Genomic DNA, 22,017 nt, shown 5'->3' with positions numbered 1-22,017 from the left:
AGGATTTGATCCAGCCCCTACTACTTTATTCTCAAAAATCTATTTGGATTTTTAATTTTCCTAAATACTTTCTAAAGTTGGAATAGAAAAAAAATTACCTTTGCCAGAGTTCTTGGTTTTGACTTGTTTGCATTCACATCTTGAATTTCACTGGGGTCTTGCACTCCAAAAGACCAGCCTCCAAGTCTGTTAATAGTAAACATGGTGTTAGTGCTCCAATCAGTGGGCACTAGGACTTCTACCCAGAGGGTATTTAGTTACTAACCACACAGGTATAGCATCTTAGGACTATGACCAGCCGAACATCTCTGATCTGCAGAATGACCAACCACACAGCACATGCTTTCAGAAGTGACTACCCAATTCCAGCATCCAAGGAGGCCACTGCTTATGGAGTAGAACTAGATTAGCAAGTATAACTAATATAACATAACTAATATAATATAATATAACTCAGAACTTACCACCTTGCTAGGAAATGCCATGCAAGTACATGGTATGATCATAAGCAATTTATTTTAATCAAGGTCATTTCCTCAAAAAGCACACTATTTAAGATTATCTGGACCATCATGATAGTGCAGCCACCCTGGTTTGACCACCCTACTCTGCTCCTCTCATTCACCACTCATATCTCACCTGGGTCAAGAAGGCATCTTAATACAAGAGTTGAGTGAGATGTTCCTCCTTGAATTCTCCCAGTACCCTACATTCCCATATATTGTAACAATTACCACCCTTGTTTTTAATCTTCTACTTACTAGCTTATCTTTCATGTAGCTCTGTGAGCTTTTCCTAGGTAGAAATTATAGATTTAGTTTCTGTTATCTCCATGGGATGCATGGTATCTGGCATTTATTAAACTTTCGAACATAATTGACATTAGAAATAAAGGCATGTATTAAATGCTGTCCCTTACTCTCTAGATAGAAGGAGATTGGAGAACAGTCCTATACATGGTAACTCTACTTGCTACAAAAATTGAGGCAAAGGAATAGGAATGCACTCCTACCTGGCTCAGTTAAATTCACTCATTCATTCAACAGATACTCACTGAGCACCTTTGAGGTGCCAGATACTATTCTAAGTTCTGGGCACAAAAGATCCTACCATTAAAAACTTAACCATCAGGGTTAAAAAAGGAAGCTGGAGGTTATAGGACATTTTTATGGATGCTAGAAAGTGAGGAAGCATGAGAGACACCGTTAAAATACATCGGAGTAGAAAAGGTTAATGTTCAGGAAGGATGAGGATATGCTGGTCTGACAAGGGCAAAGAGGAGACAGAGGGCCTTAGGTATCTCAGGCAACATGGACCATCTATAGGAGGCCTATCTAAATGAAACAATGCATTATATTTGGCAGGCTCAGGAAATTTGACAGTGAGGTGAATGCTTCTGAGATTTTAAAACAAAACTTCTTATTCATTTCTGTCCTCCATCCCTTTCTCTGAATTCACCTCCTCGGGCTCAAGGAAAATCAGCACAAAGCAAAAGCTTTACTCAAAATCACCCAAAGGAATTTTAAGATACCATTTGTACCTAGGTGCCCATACTAGATGTGGCAAAGTATAGGGAATTCTAAAAAGAGGCCATTATTTCATTATGCTGTTAACTCATCTGCTTGAATTCCCTAAAGCAGTAAAACTGCTTCTGGCTCCCCAGCCTCTACCACTGATGGAATCTCAATTGAAATGATTTTCCCCAATGCTTCAAAGACTGAAAGCCAGCAGTGAGGAATCTGATTAAGGCCCACAGCATATCTTTGGAATTTTTATGAACACCAAGGTGAGTATTAGACTTCTGAGAGTTCGTGAACATTAACATTTGAAACAACAGGTTCTCCAAAGCACAGTTGGCACTCTATAACCTTGGGTCCTACAAACATGGGTTCAACCAACCAAGATAGAAAACACACAGGAAAAAAATTGCTATGTACTAAACATGTGCGGACTTCTATTTCTTGTCATTATTCCCTAAACAGCACAGTATAACAACTATTTAGGCAGCATTCACATGGTATCAGTTCTAAGTAATCCAGATTTAAAGTATTAAAAAGGACATGTGCAGGTCATATACAGGTACTATGCCATTTTATATAGGGGACTTGAGCTTCTGCAAGTTTTAGCATCCTTGGGGCTGCAGGAATCAATTCCCAATATGTAAGGAGCAGGACTATAATTCAAAGACAATAGATAAGATAAAGGGACAGTTGTAACACACCTTGGATTCTCAGATGGCATCAGCAAGTACTGCTCCACATTGAAGCCTGAGAGATTGAGCAGGGTGTGGCCCAGGCAGTTGGTCAGGTAAGGAGCCCCAGCACTTCCATTTGGACACTTCTGTAATAGTTTTCAAAGGATAAAATAGAAATGTTTCCATAACCCACAAACCAATTTACCATCATTGCTTTAAACGAAATGTGATTTTTTTTTGTCTTTTGGTTTTTAATCAATTATCTTCAACTTTTATACATTCTGACTTCTAAAATCTCTTTAAGAGTCTCCTATATTTGAGAATTGTGCCAGAATTCCACTGCAACCTGTGCAGTCAATTATATCTGAGAACTTCAAATCCTTTTCTGTATGTAAGTTTGAGCAGATTTGTAAGAACTAAAAAGAGAGAAATGTTTTCACTGGGGTGATCTTGTGTTTGATGAACCTGAAAGAGAGTCAGAGGTAACTAGTGGGAGGGAGATAAGCAGGAGAATTCAAAGGCATGTGCTTCTTTCATAAGTGTCTAAAGTAGAATTCAAACAGCTCTTTCCTGGCAGCTGACTAGAGTGCTAGAACCACGTCTGAATCAAGAAATGACCACCAAACGAGGTGGGAGTCAATGGTCACAGCTACGCACCTGACCTCAGACAAGTTCAGACTATATGGATATGGACTTTGCTTCTAATTTGGGAGATAATAATATAATGGAAATAGGAAATGACCGATTCTAAGCCTTTCATTCCAGATTTGGAAACTTGTTTTCTTATTTGCAAAATGGAAATAAAATCAGCCCTACCTGTGCATGGGTTTGTCATTACATTCAGATATGCACAAAAGAACTATGAAAAAAATAAGTAAGAAAGGGTTGTATATGCTCAAGATATTTCTCTTAAGTTCTTGATGACAAGGCTTGAGGAAAGACACTAAGAAGAAGAATTATTGTAAGTTGTAGTCCAGCCAAATTCTCACTCATATGTTAAATCTAAAAAGGTTGAAGTTAAATAGATAGGGGGTAGAATGGTGGTTTCCAGAGACTGGAGGGGGGAACGAGTGGGAAATGAAGGGATGTTGGTCAAAGCACACAAAACTTAAACAAGAGGAATGTGTTTAAGAGACCTAGTGTACAATATGGGGACTACAGCTGAGAACAATAGACTGCATACTTGAAAACTGTTGGAGAATAGATTTTAATTGTTCTCACCTAAAAAAAAAAAAAAAAGATACACTGTGGAATGGCTAAGTCAATCTATTTAATTATGCATTCTTTCAAGAATAGCTCAACTTAGCCATTCCACAATGTATACATATATCAAAACATCATGTTCTACACCACAAACACACACAACCTCTACCTGCCAATTAAACTAGAATGTAGAGCTACATAATTCAGCCAAACTCGATTACCTAACTCACAGATTGACGTGATAATCTTTAAAGTGACCACGAGACAGATTGGCATCATGTGGCCACAAAACAATGAATGACAGAATCCCATAGGAACTGAAAGAGTGAAGGAACACATTCTCCTTTCCAGCCTTTCGAGGGAGCACCTTGACTTCAGACTTCAGACTGAAATAATACTGGTACTGATCTCAGACTTCTGGTCTCCAGAACTGTGTGAGAATAAATCTGTGTGTGTGTGTGTGTGTGTGTGTGTGTGTGTGTGTGTGTGTGTGTGAGCACACATGCGCGCACGTGCGGGTTTCAGTAACCTTGTGGATTTAACATTTGTTACAGTAGCCACAGGTAACAAATGCCCCCTGCCCCCAGTATAAGGCCATATACATTCTTGACTGTATGTAGCTGTTCATATGGTTGCTGTTATTCATAAGAGTGAGAGTCCTAAAACTTTCTGAATATTCTTCAGAGCTTGCTCAGTTCGCATTCACTGGTAGTCTTCCTAGTGGTGTCTTTTCCAAACAATGAGAACAACATGTACCCATGGCACATTTTTGTGGGTTTAGAAGAGCCATAATACATTGAAATGTGAGGAAACAGGCACATCCTTGTGGACCCAGGACTTTTGGATGGCACACATAAATTTAAGGGGAGAGAATTATTTTGCCCTCTACCAAAAAAAGTTAACTTGGTTTAACATGATCACTAAGGATCTGAGAATAGGCCTTGGGTGTGGACCACCTTCCATGTACTTTCATGAGTATTTCTTTGGAACCAACCCAAGGAGCAACACCCTTTCCTTGGGGCCTTTATTATTCTCACCTGAACTCCTTTTCTGTTGAGGAACTGTGATTTCTAATCAATTGACCAGTGTTTCTCAAAGTGTGACTCAAAAAATATGAACAAAACAAACAAACAAAAAAACGACTGGCATACACACACAAAAAAAATTAAATACTTTGCAGACTATACTGTGTTTATTTTTCCTATTGCCAATTCAAACCCACATTGCTACAGCTTATTGACGAGCTATAGCAAACAGATCTGCCTTAACCAGAACTTCCAAAACCTTAATATTGATTTAACTAGCACTTCCAAACCTTATTTGGCTATGAAACTTTTTCAGATAAAACCTCTCATTCTTACATACATTTTGCTAAAATCTTGCAGTTCATGTGAATGGGAATGAATTTATATTTTGAGGCTTATACAAATAAGCCCCTAATATTTATTCTTTATCCTTTAACCATTAACACCCAATCCAATTCCAATAAACTTTGGGTAAGCTGGTTAAAAAAAAAAAAAGAACTACTGATACAATAGAATGATTAAATCAAGAGAATAAGTGCATGGTGTGAAACATTAGAAGTATTATGAGTGCATGAAAGAGACAACAGAGAAAGGCAAATAATTATGAAAAAAAATGTGAGCAAAAAATAGCTGGGCTAGCTGGTTACTACAAAGGGACACCAAACATAGCTGACCTTTTTGACCATAAAACCAAAAGGAACCATGGAGAAGTCTATTAGCCCACTCAGGTCCACCAACACTTAGAGTATCCATTATGGGAACTGAGTCACTGCTCTTCTCTTGCTTTGTTTAAGAGAAGAAAGCTGAACAAGCCCTCTAAAGGCAAACTTTTTTAAGTCACCAAACTGTTAAGAAGAATTCATCTGTGGGCCATTACATAGAAAAGCCTGAAACCAGGTTCTCCACTCAATGAAGATTTTTTTTTTTCTTTTCCTTTTTTTTTTTCAGGTAAATCAGGATTGCCACATTCTCTTGTTAACTGTGGAAAACAGGTCTATGCCTTTTATTAATCAGATTTTGAGGTCTCCTTTGAGATGAGTCCCAATTCATTTTCCAAATAAATTTCAATTTGTTCTTCTTCAGACTAGGGAGCTATGGCCTTCACACCAATAGTGGAACATCTAATTCCACTTGTTTTTGTGTAAATCAACCATATTAGAAATGCTAAGTGGTATCTTCATTTTTAATATCTAGCTCTCAAAAATCAGATAAAAATATGATGACAGCCTTGATGTCCTCGAGCCTTGAAATGTGGGGAAATAACCCCACAAGGGGCTACTCTGGGTTTCATTAATAACTAAAGAAGATTTGCTTGCTTAATGAATGCCTGTGGGGATGTTCAGGACCAAGAGCAGTGGGCAGTGAGTAAGAGGAAAGGGTTGGTTCTATTTAAGAGTCAGATGAACAGCCAATCGTGTGAACCAAAAAGTCACAGGAACTTGAATAAGGAAAATGAAGATTTTACAGATGGAGTAAGCTCATTTTTTTTTCACTTGAGGTTTTTATTTTAAAAAGATCAAAAAATGCAGAAACCTACCAGGCAGCCACATGAATCCTGAAACTTCAGGTGAGGGAAGGTATCCCTAGACCAGCAGGAAGAATTCTTCCTAAAGAACAAAGGAGAGAATTGGAATGATCTTTTGGATTACAAAGCTGTTTTATTTCCATAAAAGAGAGTCCCGTCACAGTAGAACACAGTTCACAAGAAAATCACCTCCTGCTGCCGTGAAGGCAGAGCTCTGACATTTGTTTTCCCAGTGTGAGCTGCTAATCTGATGACAATGTTTTATTGCAGTGCCAGTATTTTCACTATATGACATGATGCTCACTCGGCTCCCTGTACCGTATACACTGTCAGGACTCCTGGGGCTTTCATAGGGGCTCTGGGCTTGTGGCAAATCCAGAGGCTCCCTGACTCATCCCAGGTACCTCAAAGCAATTCATAAACACAGTAAACTTCTAATCCCTTTCTTTAGAATGACTCAGTAATTCAATCATCATTTACAGAAAAGCAGATTTTACAAATTTTACTTTGGAGAAAGAGTGTGCAACAGAAGCAGTTATAAAAACAACAGTGGTTCAGACATTTTCTTTGGTAATCCAGTTTCCTTTAACTTGTTACCTTTGAGGGTTCCAGACTTGAAAAATTTTTTCTAAGATTTGCAAATCAAAATTTACTTTAGTAATAATTTTTTTCTTATTACTCAAAAATTGGGCAACTGAATTATGGGCACTGGCTAGATATCTTTACCAAATTTTTCTTAGCCCCACTTTTTAGAAGAATAAGTGGACTCCTGAAAGGTTAAGCAGCTGACCCAAGATCACATACATAGCAGAAGGACTGGCCGGCTGAGCACCAAGCTCAGGCTTTCTGTCCAGATGAGTTGCTATCACAAGAGAAACTCAGTATGAAAATGACAAGTTGGAAAAAGTACAGGCCATGAAAGGAAAGTTGACATTTCTGATAGCTAGGTTAGTAAAGTACAATTTCTAGGTAACTTTTGAAATATTAAAATTAATTTGAAGACTTCTCTACTACTACTTCCTTGACTGATTAGTTTATGGGGACTTCATTTATTAGGATTAAAAGTGAATTTACAAATAATACCTAAGGGAGTTGTGTATTTAATCACACTTCTTTTTATGATAATTGTTTTTTAAAAAATAATTCTGTTTCTATTTCTTAAACCCAGCTGGCCCTTTTTGCTTCAGATACACAACTCAGATGATGGGTAGTAAATACTATGGATTGGAAGTTAGGTCCCCAGCATGATGGTATTGGGAGGTAGTGGAACTTTTAAAAGTGAGGACTGGTAGGATATAATGTGATCACTGGGGACACCATCCTTGGAATGGATTGATGTGGTTCTGAAGGAACTCCAGTTAGATCCTAAAAGGGCAGATTGTTATAAAAAGATCAAACTGGATCCCCAAATCTCCTTGTTTCCTCTTTTGTCACATGATCTCTTCTATAGGCACTCCTTCCATTGTGATGCCATTGCCAGAAGCTCTCACCAGAGCCAACAGATGCTAGCAGTATACTTTTGAAGCTCTAGAAATGTGAGCTAAATAAACCTCTTTTCTTTATAAAGTATGCAGGCTTGGGTGTTTAATGATAGCAACAGAAAACAGACTAATAGAGCAAATGTGCATAATTTAATGAATTGCTTCAAGTGGTCAGCCCTCTTCTTCTTTACCAATTCTTACAGTATTCTTCCCCTAGCTCCCTTTAATAGAGTAAAATGTGTTGCCATGAGAGTTACATGATGATCCAACATAGCATTTAACAGATTTTAGTTTTTTGAGCATCTTTCAGTCTCCAATACTTTTATGTGTTCAAAGATTCACTAGGAAGCTGTGTGAAAATTCATAAGAGGGCACGCAGGAGACAGATTCAGGGTCACTCCTTGTGAATTGGGCTGGCAGCTAAAAGACCACACAAACACAGAAATGCCTTTTGCAGGGGTCAGGGAAGGCTCTGAGACCTCAAGTGTGAGCTCCCACACTGGGGAGCAAGGGGAGCAAAGAAGGCAAGAAGCAAGAGGGAGAGCACATCCTGAACCCTTATATTTATTGGGGGAAAGACATCCAGTAGAATATTCCACCCAAATAAGGCAAGGGATTGTGTTACAACAAATGGGGTGGGGGGCGTGTAGCCCAGTCCCATTAGGTGACACCCACTCCCAGAGCTGCACTTCCTTGCTGAGCAAAGGTAAGGCCCACTTGCTTCTCACTGTGTGTGACGCCAGTTCCATACCCCCATTACTAGGCTAAGGGGGCGTGCTCAGCTCCTGTTCAGGGTGGCCCCCACAAGAGGGACAGGCAGCAGGGATGATATATTGGAATTAGATGCTTCTATGTAAATTTCCTTGTTGATTTTAGGAATCTAAAAATATATTTAAAGCATTTGCCCAACACATTCTATAGAACACACCTACAGTGAAGATATTCCATAATAAATGCCTTGGTCCCTAAGGTTTGGAAATGCTGGATTAAATAGTTCTTTCTAACACAAGACTGCCTAAAGTTTTTAACAGCCTAGAATGCATTTTAAATATCTATAGAGAGGCAGATGCTATAAGGACATCCTCTCAATAGGAGTGTTCTGAGACTAAAGAACACAAAAGCATTCTACAGCGGGGCATAGAAACACATGCCTGTAATCCCAGCAACTTGGGAGGCTGAGACAGGAGAATCACAAGTTTAAGGCCAGCCTTAGCAATCTACCAAGGCCCTAAGCAAGTTAGTGAGACCCTGTTTCAAAAAAAATAAAATGAGTTGAGAATGTGGCTCAGTGATTAAGCAACCCCAGGTTCAATCCCTGGTACCAAAAAACAAAACACAAAGAAGCACTCCACAGAGGTGACCCAGGTGTTTGAGGTGGGTGCTGTTCTTCCTATAGAGGTAGAAGAACATGGATGCCAACAGAGGCACATAAAAGGTTCAGTTAGATGCCCAGGTCACATGGCTAATAAGTGGTGGAGGTGAGAATTTGTTTGAGGCCAACCCAGTCCCAGTTATGTGTTTTCCACCCGAACCTTTGATACCTAACATGCACTTGATGCTTTTGACCCTTGACCTTCTTTCCCAACTTTACAAACACCTCAGAGGGGACCTGTCAGCATCCATGCCAGGCTCTAAGGATGCCATCTCTCCTAAGCGTCTGCAGGCCAACAAGCCTCCTAGATAGTCCTGAGCACGGGAGATATCAGGCCAATGAGTTAATCTGCCACATTTCTGCAATCTAATCATGGTAATGGCTTTCTTCAATTTATGATAATAAATTTACACATCTTACACATCTTCTCAATTGCTGACTAGCACATTTGTTTCATATTAAAACTCTAACAAGAATGGGTATGGAAAGTGATCATTTTGCCTCAGAAATAGTAGGGGAATTTATCCCCAGAGTGCCACCTGATACGATCCTTGTAAAATGAATTAGGTTATGTACATCTAGCATTCTACTTCTAAAAATTGGCAACTTAAAAACATTTTAAAATTTAAATTATGTGCCATTGATTATTATGAGTAAAAAAGTATTTTAGGTCAGATTTACACCATAATTAGTTTTTCTGGAACTCTTTACTAACTTCTGTGGTGGGGGCCGGGGGGGCGGGGGGAAGTGCGGAGATTGAAAGTTACTGTTCAACCTAAGAATTTTGCATATGATTCTCAGTGCTGAGCCTCTCAACAGAAAAGCAATCCGTAAGCAGAGTCCCATCTGTTATTTCAGAATATTTCCCTGATTAATGATAAAGTGCTTGCTAAAGTCTGCTAGGAACATAAAAATGTAGATATCACTGAATCCAATAATATTTTATTCTTACACAAAGAAATTTACTGAAGAAAAAGCTTTCTGCTTTGATTTGGAACCCCAGTGAATCAAACACTGTCTGTGTAACATGGACATAAATTATTATTACTGTAAGCATTCAAAGCATCCTCCAATGCCAGAGCCTTTTGCTATGTTAACCAGGGAAATGGGTAGAAATGGTTATAGGTAGAAATGAGTTAAGGACAGATACATGAAATTCAAAAAGAAAAGACAGAAAGTAACATAAACCCCAAAAGGCAGAAGAGAGGGCAGGGGATACAGCGTGAGGGTGGTGTGCAGGCTGGGCTGAGGGACAGCACTCTGGGGCAGAGAGGCAGGCCAAGAGTGTAGAGGACTACTGCGATGTTTGCAAAGTAACTGAAAGCTAAATCGATGTCCAAACAGAATTGTGAATATGTTCTGCTGTCCTTGAAGCATTTATTCCACCTTTTAATTTCCTCCTGGGAGATTAAATGAAATAAACATCTTTTTCTTTTCTCTACTAACTGGTCTTTCTTTGATGCCCCGTTGGGCCAAGTTTGGATCATGTGAGACCCCAGGTTATTTCAATTTCCCAAAACACAGATGTATTTTATATCCTGCGTGTTTCATTAAAGGAAAGAGAAATCAAAACATCACCACTAAAGCCCTAGATAAATAAATTACTTTGTTTTTCAAGAGAAGACTAAAGTGAAGCAACATAATTAATTTTCTATTAATTCTTCCATACTGAGACCATTAATAGTTATTCAGTCTCAAGCTAATTACCAATATGACTAATAGGCCAAATGTGTCATCACAAATTAGAAAACATATTGCAGATACTGCATTCTTGTCTAGATGTCTGTATTTATTACTTTAAAAATACACTTCTAGCATTCAATGTACCATTATGGTTTTTATCGCTTGCCTCATTTGTTCTATCCAGAATTGTAAATTCCTTGAGACCAGGGCCATATTATTTATTAATCTCAGTTCTTGTGGCAGTAGTTTATTTATAGCCATTCTTCAATAATTAAAATTTCAGAAAAAATAAGAGTGAAAGAACTATTTATGAAGAAAGGCATACTTTATCAAGGTTTTATATGAAAGTAATCTCTATATTATTTTCAAATACTATAAAAATTATCTTTAAAGTAACTCATGCACTGATATACTGAGCTTTTTGTTTTAAATGTTTTAAAATTTTTAATTGACACCTAATAAATGCACATATTTATGATGTATGGTGTCATATTTATTATGTGTATACAATTATAATGATCAGATCAGGACAATTATTATATCCATCATCTAAAACATTTATTGTTTCTTTGTGTTGTGAACAATCAAAATACTCTATTGGCTATTTTGAAATATTCAGTTAATTATTGTTCCCAACTTCACCCTGTACACATTGACCATCCTCTTTCCTCCCTCCTCTCCACCCTTCCTAGGCTTGGTTACCTTTATTCTACTCTCTACTTCTATGATATGGAATCTACATAGGTTTCAATCAGTGGATTAATGGATAAATAAAATGTGGTGTATGTATACCCTATGGAATATTATTCAGCAACCTTTATGGAAATAGAGGACATTGCATTGAAGTGAAATAAGTCAGGCAGAAACAGACAATTGCCACACATTCTCATTTACATGTGTACTGACCTTGTAAGTCTCTTATTTAAAAAGAAATATGTAATTAATTTTCATATGTAAAAGTTTTCCCTAAAAGTACATAATGGTTAACATGTAATTCATACTTAGTTGCTACTTCATTATTTTTTTATCTTTGGGTTTTATTAAGTGAACTGAATGCTATTATTATTATTTTTTTTAGTTGTAGATTTACACAATACATTTATTTTATTTATTTATTTTTATGTGGTATTCAGGATTCAACCCAGTGCCTCACACATGGCAGGCAAGTGCTCTACCATTGAGCCACAACCCCAGCCTCTGAAAGCTATTAATTTTTGACATGATACAAATCATGTGTCTATGAAGTAGAGATAGAGGCAGTTAGGAATCTTATGTCATGGCATTTTCAGTAACCTACTCATTAGGCTAACATTCTTTTCATGTAATGTAATATAAATTTCTAACATTAAATACCAAACTTGAAGGAAAAGGGTCCTTCCAGGTTATGGTATTGCTGGCTGGAAACTTTACTTTTGCAGAGGGCACATGATACTTACAGATCTAGGTTTAAGTCAGCACAGAGAGGATCCTGATCTCTAAACTTCCGTAAGAGCACATGGGTGAGGTCCATATTGTCATTCCCACTGCTATTTGTGGTAAGACAGGGGAGATAAAATGGAATTGTTAGTGGCTCCCAACAGAAAGCAAAGAATCACATTCTGATCTCAAAATGTACCCTAGTCAAGCTGATCCAAGCAAATGAGCCCTAGTTCCTCAGATAAAACTATTTTTCTAGTGTTTTTATGGTAAGACCCAAACGAGCAAAAATAAAATTGAGAAATTTCTTCAAAGCACATCCTTGCCACCACAGACATGCATTTTTATATACTTGTATCCACACTGTATTATTTTCTCATTTTTTGCTTAATTTTATAATGTAGCCATTTTTCACACTTTGCATGGATTTAAAAACAAACTTTAAAGGCTGTATAATATTACATTATGTTAATATATTAAAATGCATAACACTGTTCTCTTAATGTTGGCACTCTGGTTTGAGCTGATTATTTGTCCTATTACAAAGCCCCACAATAAAACCACTTCTATGTTTCAACCTTTTGTTTCTATCTGTAAACTATAGTGAACTGCATTTTCTTAGCAAGAGGTCTTCAGCACAGAATCCTATGCGGCTTTAAGTAAACTTTGAGTTATGGTATTTATTTTGCTGGTGTAAGTCTCAAAAGTCAATAAAGAGCTCAAGCAGCATTACCAAAACCAAGGTCACCAACTTTGACTTGCTTTACTGAAAAGACCATCAGCAAAAAAGACATTCATGTAGCTTTGGGGGAGATGTAGAAACAAATGCTATATTAAACTTTATACATCAACTTTAAGAAAATTCTTGAAGAAGAAATGTGGAGAAAAAGATGTTTCACACAACTTTAAATTTGACTCATTGGGAATGGGAATCATTACAAACAATTAAAATTCTAAATTATAATATTTATGAAAGAACATAGATTTATTACTCTCTAGAACTCACACTACGTAACTTACAAATTATTTTTGAGAGCACATTTTTAGGAGCACTCATCCCCAAAAGAAAGAAGAATGATGTATAATTAACATTATTGATAGCATATATAAACAGTGCCCCAAATCACTTGGGAAAGAATTAGTGTATAAATTAAAAAATGTATATGAGTATATAGTGGTTTCTTCCAAAAAATCTATAATATTGATTTCTTTTAAGAAAGACAAAACTTAAAGGAGAGCTCAATCACAAATTTTTGTCATTTGTTGATTTTGTTCATGGACAATGCAAAGTGGACTCTTCAGACTAAGGGGATCAGTGGGTAGGAGGAGGTGAGGTTTCAAAGGGAGACACTGATTATTGACATTGACCAAATTATGTGAAGTGCATGTATGAATATGTCACAATATGTATAATTATTACATACTAATTTTTTAATAATTGCCACTTAATTATATTTCTGAATTGCTATAAGCATTAAATGTAGGGAGGTCTAAGTTAATTAGACTTGTTGCACCACTGTGTCCCACAGTGCAAGTCAAGAATGAGAAGAAACTTCCCTATTTGTGCCATGGGAACTCACATAGATTTGGGGACTTTCTAGATTTCCAGTTTCCCTAATTCCTTCCTTGCTTTCTCTAATGTACAAATTTGATATTCTCTCTGCTCAAAATTTATCATATGATCCAGCTATCCCACTTGTGCATATATATCTAAAAAAAATGACATCAGCATAGCAAAGATATATCTGCAGGCCCATATTATTGCAGCATCATTCACAATAGCTAAGATATGGAATCAACCTAGGTGCCAATAACAGATGAACAGATAAAGGAAATGTAGTATCTATACACAGCCGAATAGTATTTAGCCCTAAAGAAAAATAACATCATCTCATTTGTAGCAAAACAGATGGATCTGGAGGTCATTATTAATGAGATAAGCCAGACACAGAAAGACAAGTTCTGAATATATTCTCTCATATGTGGACACTAAAACAGTCAACATTAAAGTAGAATAGTGATTACTAAAGGTTATGAAGCGTATGGGAGAATGATGGGTAAAGGGAGTCTCAATTTATTTAGTATACCCTGCACCCATGTGTTAAAATATACCACATAGAACTTCATTAATCTCATAGATATGCGTGTCATCAAAACTAAAATAATTTATATATAAAATTTATCAACATCTCCTTTTTTTAAATTTTATTTTATTATATTTTATTTATGTGGTGCTGGGGTTGAACCCAGGGCCCCACATGTATTAGGCAAGCACTTTATCACAGAACCACAACCCTCCATGTCTCCTCTTCATTTGTGAGCCTGGAAACAGTGTTGAACCCTTCCACATGATGTTTGCCCTCCACAGTCTTCAGGCTTGGATATCCCCGGCCTGTTCCTAGAAGGCAGCACCCAACTGCAACCTATCTCCTAGAAGGCAGCACCCAATTGCAACCACTTTGATCACGTGGATTTGCTTTCTAAGTTCCAATCCCTTCAAGTCACTCTTCTAAGCTTCCTGGTTACATGACCAGAAACCATTGCTAGCCTAGAAGCCTCAGCTCCAACACTGTTCCCGCTGTGACTCCCAGCCTCATCCCTGCCTCCTTCCCAATAGCCCTGACCTGCCTGCACTCTCTCCCTCCTTCCCAGTAGCCCTGATGCACATCTTTACTGGACTTTAATGGTAGCCCTCTTGTTACTGAAACAAAACAATCCTGGAAAAGAAGGGCTTGGTGCTTAGGACAGGAGCTGGACCTCAGTATGTTCTCAGAGACAGTTTGTTCAACACATTGTGACATATCATTAATATACGGAAATTATTGACCAAATTAGTCATCCTGTCTGAATATTTAATTTCCCTATATCTGGCTTTCCCTGAACTCTTACCATTTAAACAGGAACAAAATTTGCTGGAAGAGAAACTAAAACTCATTGGACCAAGTAAGAATGGTATTTCTGCTGAGGACAATGTCATTTTCAGAACATTAACAATATATAAACCCAGAATGAAAACACCTCTGTAGCTCCTAAATCCAGAAGGCAATAATTATTTATAGGAAACCACCATGTTCCCTGCTGTATAAGATACAGTAAATGTCTTAAAATATTTAGGTGGTTTACAACTGGCCTGATATGATTCCCTATTTCTGTGGTCCAAAATAAACAATGATGAAGCAGCCTGAAATGAACAACAAAGCTTTGCCCCATAAGTTAGCAGTGCACCCTCTGGAAAAACATCCTTCAGTTGTCTAACACGTGAGAAAACACTTCCACAGGACAGGGATACACTCTCCACTGAAATGGAGCCCATATAAAAGGAAATGTCATTTGTGACATCTCTGGACTATTCTCCTATGACCCATCATCCAAGAACAAATAGAAAAGTTAAAACTGTCTTTCTGAAAGAAAAACATTTGATCCCTAAACTGGTTCCTTTGTATGATTACAAAAAAAAAAAAAAAACATGTATAAAAGTTATGCTTTACTTTTTATTGCTCTTTGCTTAGGTCTAGAGATCACCATTTAAAGAAAATAACAAAAATTGGCTTTAAAGTATTTCATTTGCCATAAAATTCAAATACGGGCTCCTAAATTCTCTCTCTCTTTGGTTGCCTTCAAGCTCTTGCCAACTTGAAGTAAATCTCAGTGTTTGAAGCACTGGACATCTGTCTTTAACAGATTCTAGGGATTGAAAATTACTCCTTCCTGAGGTCGTTCATAAATGGAGACATAATTTATTGATTTCTGAGGTAGGTCATAAGGGGGTCACTTTCCCTCTCCAAATCGTTATTTCTCAACATTTGATGTACATCTTGGTGACCCAGTGAGCTTAGCAGAGCAAATGCATACTGCTGAGCACCATCCCAAAGGGCCCTCCTGATTAAAGAAAGTGCTAATGATTCTGATGCAGATGGGATTAAACTGTCTTGGCAAGTTCTAGGGTTTCTAGGAAGATAGTAACCCATGCCCTTTCTCCTTTCCTCTCCCTACTCTCAACTCCAACCTTTCTCTCTCTCCTGATCCCAGCAGCTTCTGATATTGGTAACCATCAGGTTCCAAGTGGGGTCTTAGGCTCTGTGGGAGTTACCCCAGGAAAAGCTGGTTCAGAGTCTTCTTCCCTGTAGACCAGGCAACCTATGAACACAGGTTGAAGCCAGGAGCAAAATGGCCAGGGGCAAGGATAAGCAAGTACCCTTGGGGGAAGGGTGGCTTGGGGACTGCAAATTCCTAGGTAACAGACCTCTGTCTTCTCTGATTATTTGGAGGGGGTCAATACTTTCTATTCCTGAATTAACAAGAGCACAAACAGCAGAAAGTTCTGCTACCTGCCCTGGGGGAAGCAGGAATATACTGATAGTCATCTGCAGCTCCATAGAGGTAGAAAGTTCTTTGGCTCCATCTCTCTGGGAACTACTCTAGTCAATAAATGAGACCCTTATCTGATAAAACAACAAGGACAATCACACATCCCAGGAGTCAGAGGAAAACTCAAAAAATGCAGACTAACAAAGGAGTCACTAAAGGGATATACAACCAACCAACCAGACAAACCAAAAGCAATAGAACAGTAACAGGATCACATGCCTACACAGGAGTTTCTAAACTCAGGAAGAAAGACTTCCTGAAAATATTATTGAAGAAGTTAACTAAGAGGATGATCCTTGTTTAGATACAGATAGTAACACTGGAGAAATACCACAAACAGATAGTCAAAAAGAAAAGGTAAAGAAATCTTGAAGCAGGGCACAGTGGCATATGACAGTAACCCCAGCAGCAAGGAGGGCCCTAAGCAACTTAATGAAAGCCCATCTCAAAATAAAAAAAGATAAATAGGGCTGGAAATGTGGCTCAGTGGGTAAGTTTCCCCGGGTTCAATATCTGGTACAAAAGAAAAAAAGAAAAAACTTTAAGGAAAGATAAAGAACTTGAAAAATGGATCTGAAAGATCCTAACATGAGATCTTAACATGAGCCACTGTGCCCCGCTTCAAGATTTCTTTACCTTTTCTTTTTGACTATCTGTTTGTAGAATTTCTCCAGTGTTACTATTTGTATTTAACAGGAACTCAAAAAAAAAGAGGGGTGAAGAAATGTTTAAAATTATAAAAGAAGAAAATTATCCAGAACTCAAAAATACTAAATCTTCAAGTTGGCTGAGGAAATAAATTGGAAAATAAAAAATCTCCACTCTAAAAATAAAGAACAAATTATTGCAGACTGAAAAGTTGCCTATAAGAAAAAGAAAATCAAATGGACTGCTCCATGTCAGGTTCCATGCCTGAAAGCTCCAAGAATTATCCCAATTATATCATTTCCCAGAGTTTAAAATGTTCTTAATGCTTTCCTTCATTTTGTTTACAAAACAAAGAACCTTCTACTTAGAATGCCTCTGTCATCTGCAGGAAATATGAAGACTTGCTGGATTACTCTTCACATTTACTCACACTTCTTCCTCTAGCAAGTAAGAGAAAAGAAACTTTCTCTCTGACTTGCCTAAGAAACATATATTTATATTTGAAGATTGAGTTCAGGTGCAAAAACCTTTAAAAACAAAAGAAAACAAAAAAAACCCAAAAAACAAAAAACAAAAACCAACCTCTTCCTGCAACTTAGATATAACTCTCAAACCAAATATCTACCCATCTCATGACTTTTCTAAGATTTTCCCCTATGTTTGTAAAATTATTCTCTCTACTGATTGCTGACTTTCTGAGGGTATGATTTGTGCCTTGTATACTGCTATTGTCTCAGAGGATTGAGTGTGTTCCCCAAGTTTCACATGCTGGGAGCTTGGTCACTGGTTTGACTGTGTTTCAGTGGGGAGAGCTTCAGGAGGTGGGTCCTATTGGAAGAAAATTGAATCATGGGGCTCCATCCTCAGAAGGTATTATTGCTGTTCTTTTAGGACTAGATTAGTTCTTGAGAGTATGGGTTATGACAAGAGAGCTGCAGCTGAATCTGGGGAGAAGCCAACTGAACAGAGGCAGAAGTGATCAGTGATCAGGGTTCCCCTTTTGTTTTCTAATCCCAAGTTTATGAATCTATAACCCCAAAAGCCCCAAGACTATCTTGTGTAAATTACCTGGATGGCAAAACTTGGACTCCTCTAAATTTATCGCCAGCAAACCCTGACCTATGGTACAGAAAAAACCACGGAGCCACCAGCCACATTCCCAGGTCTTTTTTTTTTTTTTTTTTTTTTTTAGTTAGAGACAGGGTCTCACTGAGATGCTTCATGTCTTGCTGAGTTGCTTGAAGCTGGCTTTAAACTCACAGTCCTCTTGCCTCATCCTCCTCAGCCACTGGGATTATAGGCATGTTTCACCACTCCCAACCTCATTTATGGCCTTGACCTCATTTTGCGTAAGTCATACAGTTCCCTGCAGATAGGTATGTCCTGTTATGGGTCATTTTTCTTAAAGTAACTATGGAAGATTTTGTGAAATGTACAATTTATATATTTTTTCTAAGATCCTAAAAATTCTGAAACATATCTGGCCCTCCTACTTACTGCTAAGGGCTTGGAGTAGGGGTCAGTGACTAATGTCCTTTTTTTTTTTTTTTTTTTTTTTTTTTTTTTTTTTTTTTTACAAAGATGCTTGTCTGTATAGGGAGGAGTCATTGATATGGAGGTTGGGAGCCAGTCCTGCCCCATAGGTCCTAGGTATCTGCTTTGACACAACCCTAAAAAGAGCAGGGGCTTCTCAACAGCTATCCCTGTGAACTCTACCTCAGAAATAATAAAAGCATTCACATTAGAATTTTGGGTGTGTGTGGTGCTGGGGATCAAAGCCAGGTACTTGAACATGTTAAGCAAGACTTCTGCCTCCAAATGACTCCTACTGCACCTCATATAAATATTTTTATTTGAGATTCTTAAAAATATCAAAGCTAATGCTATTTTTCTTAGTCAGCTCAGGTTAATATAGCAAAGTACCATAAGCTGGGTAGCTTCTAAACAACAAAAGTTTATTTCTCACAGTTCTAGAAACTGGAGAAATCCTGGGGTCCAGCATGGCTGAGTTCACCCCAGGGCCCTTTTCTGAGTTAGAGATGACTATCTTCTTCATATGACAGAGAACTGTCAAACAAAATTTTGGGTGACCATGAATTTTGACTGGGCATCTGCACTGGGCCCAACATACCAAATTAACATAAAATTCAATTGCAGGAATTGAACTTTGGTTGGTTGCAGGAGGCACTGCAACTGATTGATCAAGCTTTAACCAATTGATTGATCTAGTAGACTATAGCAAAGTACATTGTTTTCTATGCCTCATTTCCATTTTTCTGTAAATGCTTTGTGATGGTAGTTAGTTGAAGTTCTCAGAACCTGCTATGGTTCCAGGAGCTGCCCTATTCATGAATCACTTCTGCTTTGCTTTGCTTAAAAAAACAAAACAAAAAAAACAAACAAACAAAAACCTACCAAATTTAATTGTTTTAAGGATTCTTTAACAGTATCCTCATATGGAGGAAAGAATGCAAGCTACCTTCCTAGTGTTTCCTTCCAAGGACACTAATCCTATTTATAATGGCTCATCCTCCTAAACTAGTCACCATCCAAAGAACCCATCTCTAAGTACTATCATGTTGAAAGTTGAATTTCCACAAAAAAAAAAAATTAGGGAGAAACACAAACATTCAGTCTATGACACTATTCATAGTCTGTCTTTATTCACAATGTGTTCATAATTTTGAAATAAAAAAGTTTCTTACCTGAAAAAGTAAGTTTCCAAACTCTCATAGTGGCCAGGTGTCAGTTTGAGGGGAGGGTATTCGGTGGCCAGAGGTTGCACCATGAACAGGCCCATGGCCAAGGCCACAAAAAGGACAGGCAGCAGCAGGTCTGAGACTGTGCTTTTCCAGGCTCTCAGTGTGTGGAGCAGCCTCTTCCTCAGGAGGGCAGCTACCTGTGCGAGAAGCAGCTGGTGACCTCTCATAGGTGCATGCAGGGTCCATGCAGGTGGGGTCCTCACAGGAGAGTCACCTGCAAGAGCACAAAGTTAACAGTGAGTCAGACACGGATGGACATGGTTCCCATGATCTGCCTGGTTCTAACGATTCTCTTCATTTGTCCTCTAGGTGATCCTTGGGCCTATCCTTGGGCCTAAATAAGAGCAGGTTACTATATCAAAAGGACAACAGGAGGCCTTCGCATACCCATGTCCTGGAAAGTTAGCATACCAGCTCTTTCAGCTTTAAACACAGGGTGAAGTGCTGCTGTGGGTTCACTCTGTTCTTGCTCCTGAAGGTGAAGGAGTACATGCAAATGGAAGAGAAGACAGGGCCTGACCTAAAGCCTGGGGTCTAGGGGGTTTCTGAGGAATCAAAAGAATTGCAAGAGGTTCTTGAACTCCCAGACATTGAGTTTCCTGGGGAGTGGGGGTACAGGGAGGCTCTCTCCTTATTAGAGCTCCCCTCCTTCTACCATTCTATTCGTCTGCTGTTGATGAAGTCTTTCTTGAGAAAGTCCCGGGTAATAGATAATGAGCTAGTCAAATTTTGGAGAACCACATCACTGACTTCCCTCAGTTCTACCATGTCCTTCCTTCCCACTCAGAGAGGAGCTAATCAGCTCTCAAGGCAGGGCCTCTCCTCCAGCTGCAGCACCCTGAGCCCACTGGATCTCAGCAATCCTGTCCCTTCCTCCCTTTTTTCCTGTATGGAATCAAGCAACTCTGAAAAGTCTTCAGAGATCATAAAAGCCAACAAGTAAAATTCTAAAGGATAGAGTGAGTTATGCACCATTGATCTATGGGTCCCTCAAGATGGACCACTTGAAGATTACACACACACACACACACACAAATTCTATACACATATAAACATGCTCCAATTGAGGCTAAAGATTCCAAGCAAAACACACACACACACACACACACGGGAAAAAAAATGTTGAAGATGAGTAATCAGCAGCAAAATGTGAGCCAGACCCAGGACTGTGACCTTAAAACAACATCTCATGGGCTCATCATCTCTGTCAATGGTTTCCCCAGTGATTCCTCTAAGATACTCCAGAAAATCTAATACAGAGTATTTCACAAGAAAAGTGGTCTTCTGAAAGAACAGATGTCCTACTGATTATACTGCCCATAAACATCACAGTGAAATGCAATTAATACAAGAATATCTGAATAGTTCTTTTTTAAAGAAACTGCACCATTTTGAAACATAAATTATTTGTAACAATGTTACAAGAGAGCAGTTGGGGATGAAAAATGCACATCTGAACCTATTCCTTCATTGGCCTAAACTATATAATGGGCCTTGGACTATTTGGTTTCTGTCCTCAAAAATGCCTAGCAGAGAAGTTAATATAAAAATGTAACAACACAGTGGAATCAAGTGAGCAAACTTAAGTTGGTACCAGGAGGCAAGTTTCCATGATTCAAAGCAAAAAGGAGAAAGCAAGCACAGCCCTGAAAACAGGTAGGTGAGATCATCCTTATAATCCCATAGGAGTTTGCAGGAAGTCAGGAAAATGTGTACGTTTCAAGATCAAACAGAAGTGAATAAGCATGGGGTATTCTGTGAGTAACTGAGAGGGAGCAGAATGTGGCACCGATGCATGGGGGGGTGTCAGGATATGAAGGTGAAAGGTCATCAGAGTCCAAGTCATGAAGAACCTTTACAGCCCCTTGCACCTGGCTGAAGAGGCCCAAGCCCAGGAGTCACCTGATTAGACACAGACTCTCACTTCACTCCACAAAAGTCAGAGCTACAACGAATGATTTTTAAATCAGGCTACATACCATATTCAACTGGAAATTCTTTTAGCATGCTGATTTCTAGGCCCCACTTCTAAAATATTTGATTCTCCAAAGACTAGAGATAAGAATGTGCTTTTTAGTAATTTCCCAGGGGATTCTGATGCTCAGCTGGGCTGTGGAACCACTGATTCAATGAATTATCAATGATGATTTTTATGAAGCTCTTATGAAGCAGTTATTAAGTCAGTTTATAGAGAGATTTGAGTGCTAGAAAAGGTATATTATTAAGCTAAATGGGAACCTTTCATTTATGTATATCATTCTTGATATTTTTATGGGATTATGATGCTGGATAAGAACCAATTCATGGTATGTATTCAGATTTACTAGGATAATTATGAGA

The 22,017-nt window shown here is 38.3% G+C and overlaps 1 pseudogene; it reads right to left on the bottom strand.

Annotated features, from left to right (window-relative positions):
• LOC144368925 (ATP-binding cassette sub-family A member 13-like) overlaps window positions 1–22,017 on the bottom strand; it is a 398,370-nt pseudogene that overhangs the window by 146,529 nt on the left and 229,824 nt on the right.

This window comes from Ictidomys tridecemlineatus, chromosome 12 (genome assembly GCF_052094955.1).
Source record: "Ictidomys tridecemlineatus isolate mIctTri1 chromosome 12, mIctTri1.hap1, whole genome shotgun sequence".
Taxonomy (NCBI): Eukaryota; Metazoa; Chordata; class Mammalia; order Rodentia; family Sciuridae; genus Ictidomys; species Ictidomys tridecemlineatus.
This window is presented reverse-complemented; position numbering and strand designations above follow the sequence as displayed.